This window comes from Colobus angolensis, unplaced genomic scaffold (genome assembly GCF_000951035.1).
Source record: "Colobus angolensis palliatus isolate OR3802 unplaced genomic scaffold, Cang.pa_1.0 Scaffold15, whole genome shotgun sequence".
Lineage (NCBI taxonomy): Eukaryota > Metazoa > Chordata > Mammalia > Primates > Cercopithecidae > Colobus > Colobus angolensis.
The window spans coordinates 16034705-16046327 of NW_012114599.1; the positions used below are offsets into that span (position 1 = coordinate 16034705).

The following is an 11623-nucleotide window of genomic DNA, read 5'->3' on the forward strand; positions in this document are numbered from 1 at the left end:
ATATAATAAGAACAAGAGCTATACATAGAGCAGTATCTATGTGTATTTGCATAGAGATGTATGGCTTGTCAGCTGAAAGAAACTCAGACAGTGTAACAAACTTTCCTTGCATTTCTCAAGGTACATGATAGAAAATCCAGTCAAAGCTCAAAACAAAATTTCTAAAATCCTTTTTCTCTTTTTATTCTTCCCAATTTTTTCACACCTCCCACCAAGAAAACTGTCTCTCCCCAGCAGCTAGCTAGGTACACCTCCCTACACATCTTCATCACTTCCTACCACTCATCCCTTAGTTTCCCAACTTAAGATTTTCCCTTTCCTCTAACCTTTCTTGTCTTATACCTATCCACTGGTTTTTCAGATTCCAGAGGCTTTTTTTTTAGACACAGGGTCCCCCTATGTTGCTCAGGCTGGTCTCAAACTCCGGGGCTCAAGCGATCCTCCCACCTTGGCTTCCCAAAGTGCTGGGATTACAGGTGTGTGCCATCACACCCAGCCCCAGATTATTTTAAAATCCTGGAATCACGCTGGTAGAGCCAGAACTCTCCTTAGATGCTAAAAAGAGGAGAGAATCTGTGTAAATGAATACAAAATTACCTTTAGTTAGTAGAAGGGTAGGAGAACTCACTCTTTATGAATAAATCTTGTTTCCACCACATTCATCTATATAGTATGTAGCTGAATGGGAACTCATCTACACCATCTGCCCACTGACTTCTAAGTCTGGAGGGAGGCAAAGCAACTCAGATTCAGAGTTCTCTGTCTCCTCCATAAAAGTAAACTGCCTCTAACGTATCTCTTCCACAGCATATATAGCGCCAAGAACACTCTAAGGAAGTCCGTTCAACATTTCCATCAGAAGTCAAAATAGAGGATGACTTACGGAATGCCAGTGGGGTGAGGATTTTGTCAGGACTACTCCCCCCAGAAACCAAACATTATAAGCATGCAACAATTTAATGTCTCTTCAAATTCCCTAAGGAAGAGCATACAGCAAATGAAGAAATATACTAAATATTGGTAAGAACAGCAAGAATCTATGGGATTTAACCCATGACCCACTCCCTCCCTCACCCCCTGAGCTCAGCATAAGAAAAGTTTCAATCTAGGTAGGTGAGGCTAAGAACACAGGGCTCCCTGTCTCTCCAGTTCCCAGTCAGAAGCTGTGAAATCTCACCAGGAGAGGCATGTTGCTAGCATTGCTCACCCCCCAACTCTGAGCTTCCTGTGGCAGAGGCTAAATTCTAGGTGAATATAGCCAAGACGGTGAGGGCTCCCTGCCTCCACCCAGCTTCCACACAAAGGGTGGAGGCCCTACCCGAGTCTGGTATAGGAGGCCAAAAGTCCTGGAGGCCTCATAACCTTCACTGATGTGGTTTGGCTGTATCCTCACCCAAATTTCACCTTGAATTGTAATAATACCCAAGTGTCAAGAGGAGGGCCACGTGAGATAACTGAATCATGAGGGCAGTTTCCCCCATGCTGTTCTCATGGTATTGAATACGTCTCAGAAGATCTGACGGTTTTATAAATGGAAGTTCCCCTGCATAAGGGTGGCACCAGTCTGGGGTTGGAGAGGTAGTTGCTGGGTAGGTATACTTGCAGAATTATTATTTTGTGTTTAAGATTATCATGACCTTTGTACAAGGTTATGGTTTTTGCAGGGTCTTTTGTAATAGTTTTTATCAAGCATTTATACATGAGAACCATCCCTTCATGGCACTCCTCAGCTCTATTTGTCAGATTGTTTGTTTCATTTTGTTTTTAACACAAGGAATTCATTCCATTTTTACTCTAATAACCTTCACGTGTAACTCACACACAGGGAAAAAAAAGGCAGGCAGCAAAAAAATGCCTGTGAAAGAATTCAGATATAGCAGATAAGGACTTCATATGAGCCATTATAAATACGTTCAAAGAAAACTGTGCTTCAACCAGTGACGGAAGGTATGATGGCACTGTCTCATGAAATAAAAAATGTCAATAAAGAGATAGAAATTATTTTTAAAGGACCAAATGGAACATCTGGAGTTGAAGAATGCAATAACTGAAATAAAAAATTCACCAATGAAGCTCCACAACAGATCCAAACTAGCAGAAGAAACAGTGGGTATGTAGATAGATCAATAGAGATGCTGCAGATCAAACAGAGATGTTGCAGTCAAAAAAAAAATAAAAAGAGAGATTAAATAATGGTGAAAAATGAACAGAGCCTCAGAGAAATACAGGACACTATTAAGAGCAACACATACACATAATGAGAGAGACAGAGGAGAAGAGAAAGAAAAAGGAGCAGAAAAAATATGTGAAGAAATAATGGCTGAAAGCTTCTCAAAATTGATTTTAAAAAACTCAGAAATCTGCATATCCAAAAAGTTCAAAACCTCCAACAATACATGCAAAGAATAAATGCAAAGAGATATACTTCATAGTAAAATGTTGACAGCCAGAGATAAAGGGTACATTTGAAAGCAGAAAGAAAAAACTACTTATAAAGCAGTGCTCTCCAACCTTTTCAGCACCAGAGACCAGTTTCATGGAAGACAATTTTTCCACAGGCTGGGAGTGGGGGTTGGGAGTGGGAGTGGCAGAGGTGGTTTTGGGATGAAACTGTTCCACCTGTGATCATCAGGTATTAGATTCTCATAAGGAGTGCACAACCTAGATCCTGCACATGCACAGTGCACAATAGGGTTCGTGCTCCAATGAGAATCTAATGCCACCACTGATCTGATGGAAGGTGGAGCTCAGGCGATCATGCTTACTCACCTGCCACTCACTTCCTGCTGTACAGCCTGATTCTTAACAGGCCATGGACGGATCCCTGTTTTAAGTACAAGGGAACCCTAATACGATTAACAGCTGACTCCTCATCAGAAACAATGCAGGCCAGAAACAATCACTTGATACATTTAAATTGCTGAAAGAATAAAACTTTTAATAAGGATCGTATATCTCACAAAATCATCTTTAAAAAATAAAGGCAAAAGAAGCCAGATGCAGTGGCTCACACCTGTAATCCCAGCACTTTGGGAGGCTGAGGTGGGCAGATTACCTGAGGTCAGGAGTTCGAGACCAGCCTGACCAACATGGAGAAACTCCATCTTTACTAAAAATACAAAGAATTAGCTGGGTGTGGTGGCACATGCCTATATTCCCAGCTACTTGGGAGGCTGAGGCAGGAGAATCGCTTGAACCCGGGAGGCGGAGCTTGCGGTGAGCCGAGATTGCATGCCATTGCATTCCAGCCTGGGTAACAGGAGCAAAACTCCATCTCAATAAATAAATAAATAAAATAAAAAATAAACAAAGGCAAAATAAAGACATTCTGAAGAAAACAAAACTGAAATAACTTGTTGCTAGTAGACTCATTTTACAAGAAATACTAAAGGAAGCTCTTCAGGCTGAAAGCAAGTGATCTCAGACAATAATTAGAATACACAGAAATAAACAAAGAGCACCAGTAAAGGTAATTATGTAATTATAGAAGATAGCAAAATGCATTTTTTCTCCTTTCATCTCTTAACTTATTGGAAAAACAAATGTACAAAACAGTATGTATCTTTTTGCATAATCAGGCCTGCAATATATACCAATGTAAACTATCTTAAAATTACAGAACAAAGGAAGGAATGGAAGAGAAGCTGTATTGGAAAAAGGAAATAATACCAGATGGTAACTTGAATCAACAGGAACAAAGAAAGAGACCAGAAATGGTAAGAAAGGTAATATAACACCATTCATAAACATATTATTGCTCTCCTTTAGCAGCTTCTTTAAAATACATAAAATTATACAAAGTAATAATTATAACAATGTATTCGGCCGGGCGCGGTGGCTCAAGCCTGTAATCCCAGCACTTTGGGAGGCCGAGACGGGCGGATCACGAGGTCAGGAGATCGAGACCATCCTGGCTAACACAGTGAAACCCCGTCTCTACTAAAAATACGAAGAAAAACTAGCCGGGCAAGGTGGTGGGCGTCTGTAGTCCCAGCTACTGGGGAGGCTGAGGCAGGAGAATCGCGTGAACCCGGGAGGCAGAGCTTGCAGTGAGCCGAGATCTGGTCACTGCACTCCAGCCTGGGTGACAGAGCGAGACTCCGTCTCAAAAATAAATAAATAAATAAATAAATAAATAAAAATAATGCATTCTTGGTCTTGTAACATATAACTAGAATATGTATAACAATAATACCTCAAATAAGAGAAGCAGGACTAGAAATATATAGGAGCAATGTTTCAACATCTCACTGGACTTTAGTATAAATCTAAAGTACAATTGATCCTTGAACAACACAGGTTTGAACTGCACAAGTCAACTTATATGTGGATTTTTCTACACCTCTGCTTCCTCCACTTTCAACCTGAAGACAACAAGAATGAAGACCTTTATGATGAGCCACTCAATGAATAGCAAATATATTTTCTCTTCCTTATGATTTTCTTAATAACATTTTCTTTCACCTAGCTTACTTTATTATAAGAATACAGTATATAATAAAAGTAACATACAAAATATATGTTAATTGACTGTTTATGTTATCCATGAAGCTTCAGTTCAACAGTAAGCTCTTAGTTGAATCTGGGGGGAGTCAAAAGTTATACATGGATTTTCAACTGCATTGTGGGGGTGGTTCCCCAAACCCCACATCATTCAAGGTCAACTGTAGATACCATTAAGTTATGAGGTGTATGTAAGCCCTAGAGCAACCACTGAGAAAATAAATGTAGTGAAAACAAATCATTAAAGGACTTAAGTTTTTCCACTAGGAAATATTCACTTAGTACAAATGAAAGCAATAAAGGGTAGAAGAACAAAACAGTCATGAGACATATAGAAAACAAAAAGTTAAATGACAGACATTAATTTAAATGTATCAATATAACACTAAATGTAAATGATGAAACAATCCAACTAAAAGAAATTATCACACTGGATTAAAAAAATAAGATCCTATCATATGCTGTCTACAGATGCAAACTTTTGAATGAAAGATACAAATGGGTTGAAAATAAAAAGATAAAATGGATATATCATGGAAAGGGCATGTAAAAACTCTTGAAAACGGCCGGGTGTGGTGGCTCACACCTGTAATCCCAGCATTTTGGAAGGCTGAGGTGGGCAGATCACTTGAGGTCAGGAGTTCCAGACCAGCCTAGCCAACATGGTGAAACCCTGTCTGTACTAAAACTACAAAAAATTAGCCAGGGATGGCAGTGCATGCCTGTAGTCCCAGCTACTCAGGAGGCTGAGGTGAGAGGATCACTTGAGCCCAGGAGACAGAGGTTGCAGGAAGCCAAGATTTCTCCACTACACTCCATCCTGGGCAACAGAGTGAGACTGTCTCAAAAACAACAACAACAACAAAACAACTCTTGAACAAGGAGATTTGATGAGTTTCACAGGGAGGTGCTGGAGGTGGCCTGTCCAGAGAACATGGAAACTCAGTGTTCGTCTCCCCTACACCTTGCATCTCTTCCATCTGATTGGTCCTGAGTTTTATCCTTTATAATAAACCAGTCAATGTAAGCAAAGCATTTCTCTGAGTTCAGTAAATGTAAAGTATTTCCCTAAGCCATTCTATCAAACATAGAAGTGGGTCATGGGAGCCCTTAATTCATAGCTAGTAAGCGCTCAAGTTGTGCAATCTGATGCTAACTGCAAGTATATAGAGTCAGAATTAAATTAAATTGTAAGACACCCAAATGATGTTCAGAGAGTTGGAGAATTGCTTAGTGCAGAAAAAAAATTTGCACATCTGGTATCCAAAGTGTTGGCTGAAAGTGTAGAGAAACTGAGTATGTTTTGCTCAACCACTGGTAATTGGAGACAAATACTGCACCTTCAGCACTACATAGAGCAATTAGGCAGAAGACGAACAAGAAAACAGAAGACTTGAACAACACTGTAAACCAACTAGACCTGAGAGACATCTATTCAACACTTCACCCCAAAAGAGCAGAATACACATTCTCCTGAAACACAGAACATTCTCTAGAGGAGACCACATGTTAGGTTATAAAACACATTCCAATAAATTGAATAGGACTGGAATCATATATGTTATCAGACCACAATGGAATGAAATTAGAAGTTAGTAACAGAAAAAAAAAATTGGCAAATTTATAAATATGCGAAAATTACACAAGATACACTAAATAATCAATGAGACAAAGAAGAAACCACAAGCAAAATTAGATAATAAAATGAATGAATAAAAAGACATAATACACCAAAACTAATGCAATGCAGCTAAATCAATTGTGGGAGCCAAGAGAAAAACTTCCCTTTCACCCTCTGAAGTTTTGCTGAAAAGTCAACTCGCGAAAGGCAGATTAATTAGAGAAAAGGCATACAAATGTATTAACATGTTTACAGAAAGAACCACAGGATGATCACCCATTCACCAACAGAGTTCAGAAGCTTATATACCATTTCGAGGTTACAGAATAAATGGAGCTTGGATCCTGGCAAAACAGATTATGGGAGAGAGGAGAAGAAGAATTCTGTTGAGGGGCAATAAAGAGGAACAGAGATTAACTGGTACATAATTCCCTTTGGATTTGAATGACCCTGGGAGAAAGACATTATCTTGTGAAATGAATTGTCAGTGATTCAGATCTGCCTTCATGCTTGGTCTTACAGGGAGAAGAAAAAACTACTTTTTTGTTTGTTTGTTTGTCTGTTTGTGTGTTTGAGATGGAGTCTCACTCTGTCACCCAGGCTACACTGCAGTCACATGAACACAGCTAACTGCAGCCTTGGTCCCGTGAACTCAAGTGATCCTCCCTCCTCAGCCTCCCAAGTAGCTGAGACCACAGGTGTGCACCACCATATTGACTAATTTTAAAACTTTTTTTGTAGAAACAGGGTCTCACTATGTTGCTTGGGCTGGTCTTGAACTGCTGGGCTATAGCAATCTCTCTCACCTTAGCCTCCCAAAGTGTTGGGATTACAGGTGTGAGCCACCACATCCAGCCAAAACCATTGTTTTTTGTTGTTGTTGTTCTTGGTCAGGATTTGGGGCAGATAAAGGAGCTTCGGAGAACAACTTCCTCAAGGCTTTGTGAGAGTAGGTGGTAGGGGGAGGTCAGAGAGACCATAAGGCTTCTTCTTCAGTTCAGCATGTCAAAGCACCACATTTTAGGGCCTCAGTTTTTGAGCCCCAACACAACACTCAAAGGGAAATTTTAAGCCGTAGACATCTATATTAACAGAGAAGAATAATAACCTAAACTTGCAGCTTAAGACACTGGAAGAAGGTCAGGCATGGTGGCTCTCGCCTGTAATCCCAGCACTTTGGGAGGCCGAGATAAGTGGATCACCTGAGGTCAGGAGTTTGAAACCAGCCTGGCCAATATGGTGAAACCCCCTCTCTACTAAAAATTTAAAAATTAGCCTGTAGTCCCAGCTACTTGGGAGGCTGAGGCAGGAGAATAGCTTGAACCCAGGAGGCGGAGGTTGCAGTGAGTCGAGGTTGCACCACTGCACTCCAGCCTAGCGACAGAGTGAGACTCCATCTCAAAAAAATAAAATAAAATAAAATAACACTTGGAAGAAGAATAAATTAAACTGGGAGCGAACAGAAGAAAGATAATGCTAAAGGTGAGGGCAAAAAAAAAAAAAAAAAAGGAAAACAATCAAAGAAGCCAAAAATTGGTTCTTTGAAAAGATAAAGAAAATTGAATTTTACATGCACTGACCAAACATTAAGAGAGAAGAAACACTCAAAAATTTTCAACCAACAATAAGAGAGGGAACATAACGATCACCTTATAGAAATCATAAGAGTTATAGGTGACTACCATAAACAACAGTATGTCAACAAATTAGATAACATGGAAGAAATAAAATTTTCTTTATATATATATTTTTTGTAAAGACAGGGTCTCGCTATGCCACCCAGGCTGGTCTCAAAATCCTGGCCTCAAGCAATCCTCCTGCCTCAGCTTCCCAAAGCACTGGGATTATGAAAAATTCTTAAAAAGACACATGTTGTTGCGGCCGGGCACAGTGGCTCACGCCTGTAATCCCAGCACTTTGGGAGGCCAAGGTGGGTGGATCATTTGAGGTCAGGAGTTCTAGACCAGCCTGACCAACATGGTGAAACCCCATCTGTACCAAAAATATGAAAATTAGCCGGGTGTTGTGATGGGCACCGGTAATCCCAGCTACTCGGGAGGCTGAGGGATGAGAATCGATTGAACCCAGAAGGCAGAGGTTGCAGTGAGCCAAGATTGTGCTCTGAAGCACAAATCCCATTCTGCCTTGAGACCAGGGCCCAGTCTTTTGCATGAAGGCTTAGTCAGTTGTTGTCTGTGTGCTGTCTGCAGGAGGAAGTAGGGGCTAAGTGGGCCAAGGCAATGCTCTGCCAAGTCCATGTTCTGGAGAAAGCAGGTAGCAGTGAGCACTAAGCAGCCAGCACTCAGTGTAGCAGGGGCTTGGGTGGGCATGGTTAAAGAGTACTGCGCTATTTGTATAGGAATGAACATCTCTTAAGAAATGGCTGCCACTCTTTCAGTGATTATGTACCAAGCACTGTACTCAAAAATAGGCTTAGATTTTCTCATTTAATCCCCACAACACTATGGAGAGATAAACAACTTTTTTCCCCCTTTTGCAGATGAAGAAACTAAGGCTAGGTAACATTAAATAATGTTTGAAATTACAGATAACAAGCCAGGGGAGATGGTTCATGCCTGTAATCCCAGCACTTTGGGAGGCCAAGGTGGGAGGATCACTTGAGGTCAGGAGTTCAAGACCAACTTGGCCAACATGGTGAAACTGCGTCCCTACTAAAAATACAAAAATTAGCCAAGTGCAGTGGAAGGCACCTGTACTCCCAGCTACTTGGGAGGCTGAGGTTGCAGTGAACTGAGATCATGCCACTGCACTCCAGGCCTGGGAGACAGAGTGAGACTCCGTCTCAAAAAAAAAAAAAAAAGAAATTAGAGATAATAAGAGGCAGAGAGAGCCTGGTTCAGAATCTAAGAAAAAAAGAAAAAAAGACGCATTTATTCAGTGCCATGATCAGACTGTTACATTTAGCAACCAACAGCATGGATGCAAAAAAAAAAAACAAAAAACACATTAAAACCCTTTGTTGGAATGCTTTATACTTTCCACACAACAGAAACTAAAATAACCTGTTATACAGTTAGTCACAAACACAGTCCTCAAGTTTTTTGCCCATACACATGAGTATTTGTCTAAAACACGTCTTCTTTGTAGCAGCTAGGTCCTGCCACCACTGTGTTTGGCTGAGTTCACAATCTGTTGTAACCTGCAGCTTCTTTGTCACTTCTCTAGCTCTCCTCATCTAACACTGCCATAGCTACTACTGCTACTAGAATGGCCATATCCACCTTGGTTTCGTGGTTTGGTACATAATTGTCCTCCACCACCGTAGGGGCCAGAGCTTCTGCTTGCAAAGTTTCCTCCCTTCATGGGTCCAAAATTTGAAGACTGATCGTTATAATTGCCAAATCACTGTAGCTTTTACCACCTCCAAAATTGCTTCCATCATTACCAAATCCATTATAGCTATCCCCACTGCCACCATATCCAACAACACTGTGGCTGCCACCAAAGCCACCACAATCACTGAAGTTTCCTCCATGACCAAAACCACCTCCACAACCACCACAAAAGTTTCCAAAACCACTTTGACCTCTTTGGCTGGATGAAGCACCAGCCATCTCTTACTTTGTTATTCCCACCAAAACCACCTCCACAACCACCACAAAAGTTTCCAAAACCACTTTGGAAACTCTTTGGCTGGATGAAGCACCACCTGTCTCTTGCTTTGACAGGGCTTTCCTAACTTTACAGCTGTGGTTATTCACAGTATGGTATTTTTGAATGACAGCCTTATCTACAGACCCATGGTTGTCAAAGGTTGCAAAGGCAAAGCCCCTTTTCTTGCCACTGCCTTGGTCAGTGATAATTTCAATCACTTCAATTTTTCCATACTACTCAAAATAATTTCTTAGGGGATTTCTTCAGTGTCTTCTTTAACACCACCAGCATATATCTATTTCACAGTTAAGTGGGCACCTGATCTTTGATAATCTTCTCTTGAGATAGGTCTCTTTGGTTCCACAACTCTTTCATCCACCTTGTGTGGCCTTGCATTCATGGCGCATCCACCTCCTCCACAGTGGCATATGTGACAAACCCAAAGCCCCTGGAGCGCTTGATGTTTGGATCTCTCATGACCACACAGTCCATGAGCGTTCCCCACTGCTCAAAACGGCTCCTCAGGCTCTCATCAGTTGTTTCAGAGCTCAGCCCTCCAATGAAGAGCTTCTGCAGCTGTTTGGGCTCTTTTGGAGACTGTGACTTAGACATGAGGGCAGTGGGAAGACAGACTTTAATGATGCTTCCTTGGTGGCGTCCATAGGCAGAAAGCTAAGCTTCCTCTTTAAGGTAAGAAACACTTTCCCAAAACCTCCCAGCAGATTTCCCCTGTGTTAGTAATTAGAATTATATCACATGATTATTTCTAACACAGTCACTGGCAAGGGAAACAGAATTATTACAATTGGCTTAAATCAGTCAAGATTCAGCCCCTAGGTCCAGAAAGAGGCCCCTGCCACCTCCGATGCATGGCACCACTAAAAATATCAGAGTGTTGTTAAGTGGAAAGAAGAGAGAATATGGGTAGGCAGCTGAGGTCTGCCATGGTGTGAAACAAGGAAGAGGCCCTAAATAAGGCAATCCTTGAGTTAAATTTGAGCATGCTAGTAGAGATATACCAGATTAAGTGAACATAGGAAGGAGTGGCTTGAAGAGCAGGCAGGGCAGAGAGAGGGGCATTCTAGACAAGGAGACAACATGAACAGAAGCGTAAAGGCTAAGGAGGGAATGAAAAACTATAAGCTATTTGCTGAGTTATAAAATGATAAAAGATGAGATTATTGAGCTAGCAACTCAAGTCAATTAGGTTTGTCTGTCTGCAAGCACAAGTGTATGAAACCAGAAGAGATAGGTCAAACCTTCTTTGGATTTCTATCAGACAGATTTTCAACAAATGGCCAGTTTCCCTAAGAGATCAAAATGAAAAATTAAAAAACTCACAAGTTCAGATAATAGCTTTAAACCAACCCTCCTGTTTTTCCAAAGCACCTCCTTTTACTCATCTAGTAGCCAAATTTCCACATTCTTCCTCTCTTTCTCTCCTTTAGGCAGCACAGGTCTGCAAGACAGGGGCCAGATCTTTCAATAACCTGTGGACACTAGACTGACCACTTCATGGAGTGGCTTGTGATAAAGGGGAAGGTCTTGCCATAAAACATCCCATTATGTGTGAGCCTCTTTTCCTTGAAAGCGTTTTTCATGTAAGGTTTCCTGACATACCTGTATGTTCTCTTACCTTCACTGAATATATTTGACTGGAAAATTGGAAATAGCTTAGAGAAATTAAAAAGGGAGACATGAGGCTGCCTACTAGTAGAATCGAGGCCCCTTCCTAATTGACTTTCTCCTTCAACTGGGCAACCTTTGGACTCATGGTGCTCTTATGGAATCATACTTGCCCTAAAATTCGTGACTTCAAGAGTGATCTCCGGGGGCGGAGCAAGATGGCCAAATAGGAACAGCTGCAGTCTCCAACTCCCAGCG

General features: G+C 41.2%; 1 pseudogene; it reads right to left on the reverse strand.

The window, feature by feature from the left end:
- Nucleotides 1-9316: 9316 nt before the first annotated feature.
- Nucleotides 9317-10351, reverse strand: LOC105507540 (annotated as a pseudogene).
- Between the last annotated feature and the right edge of the window lie 1272 nt (nt 10352-11623).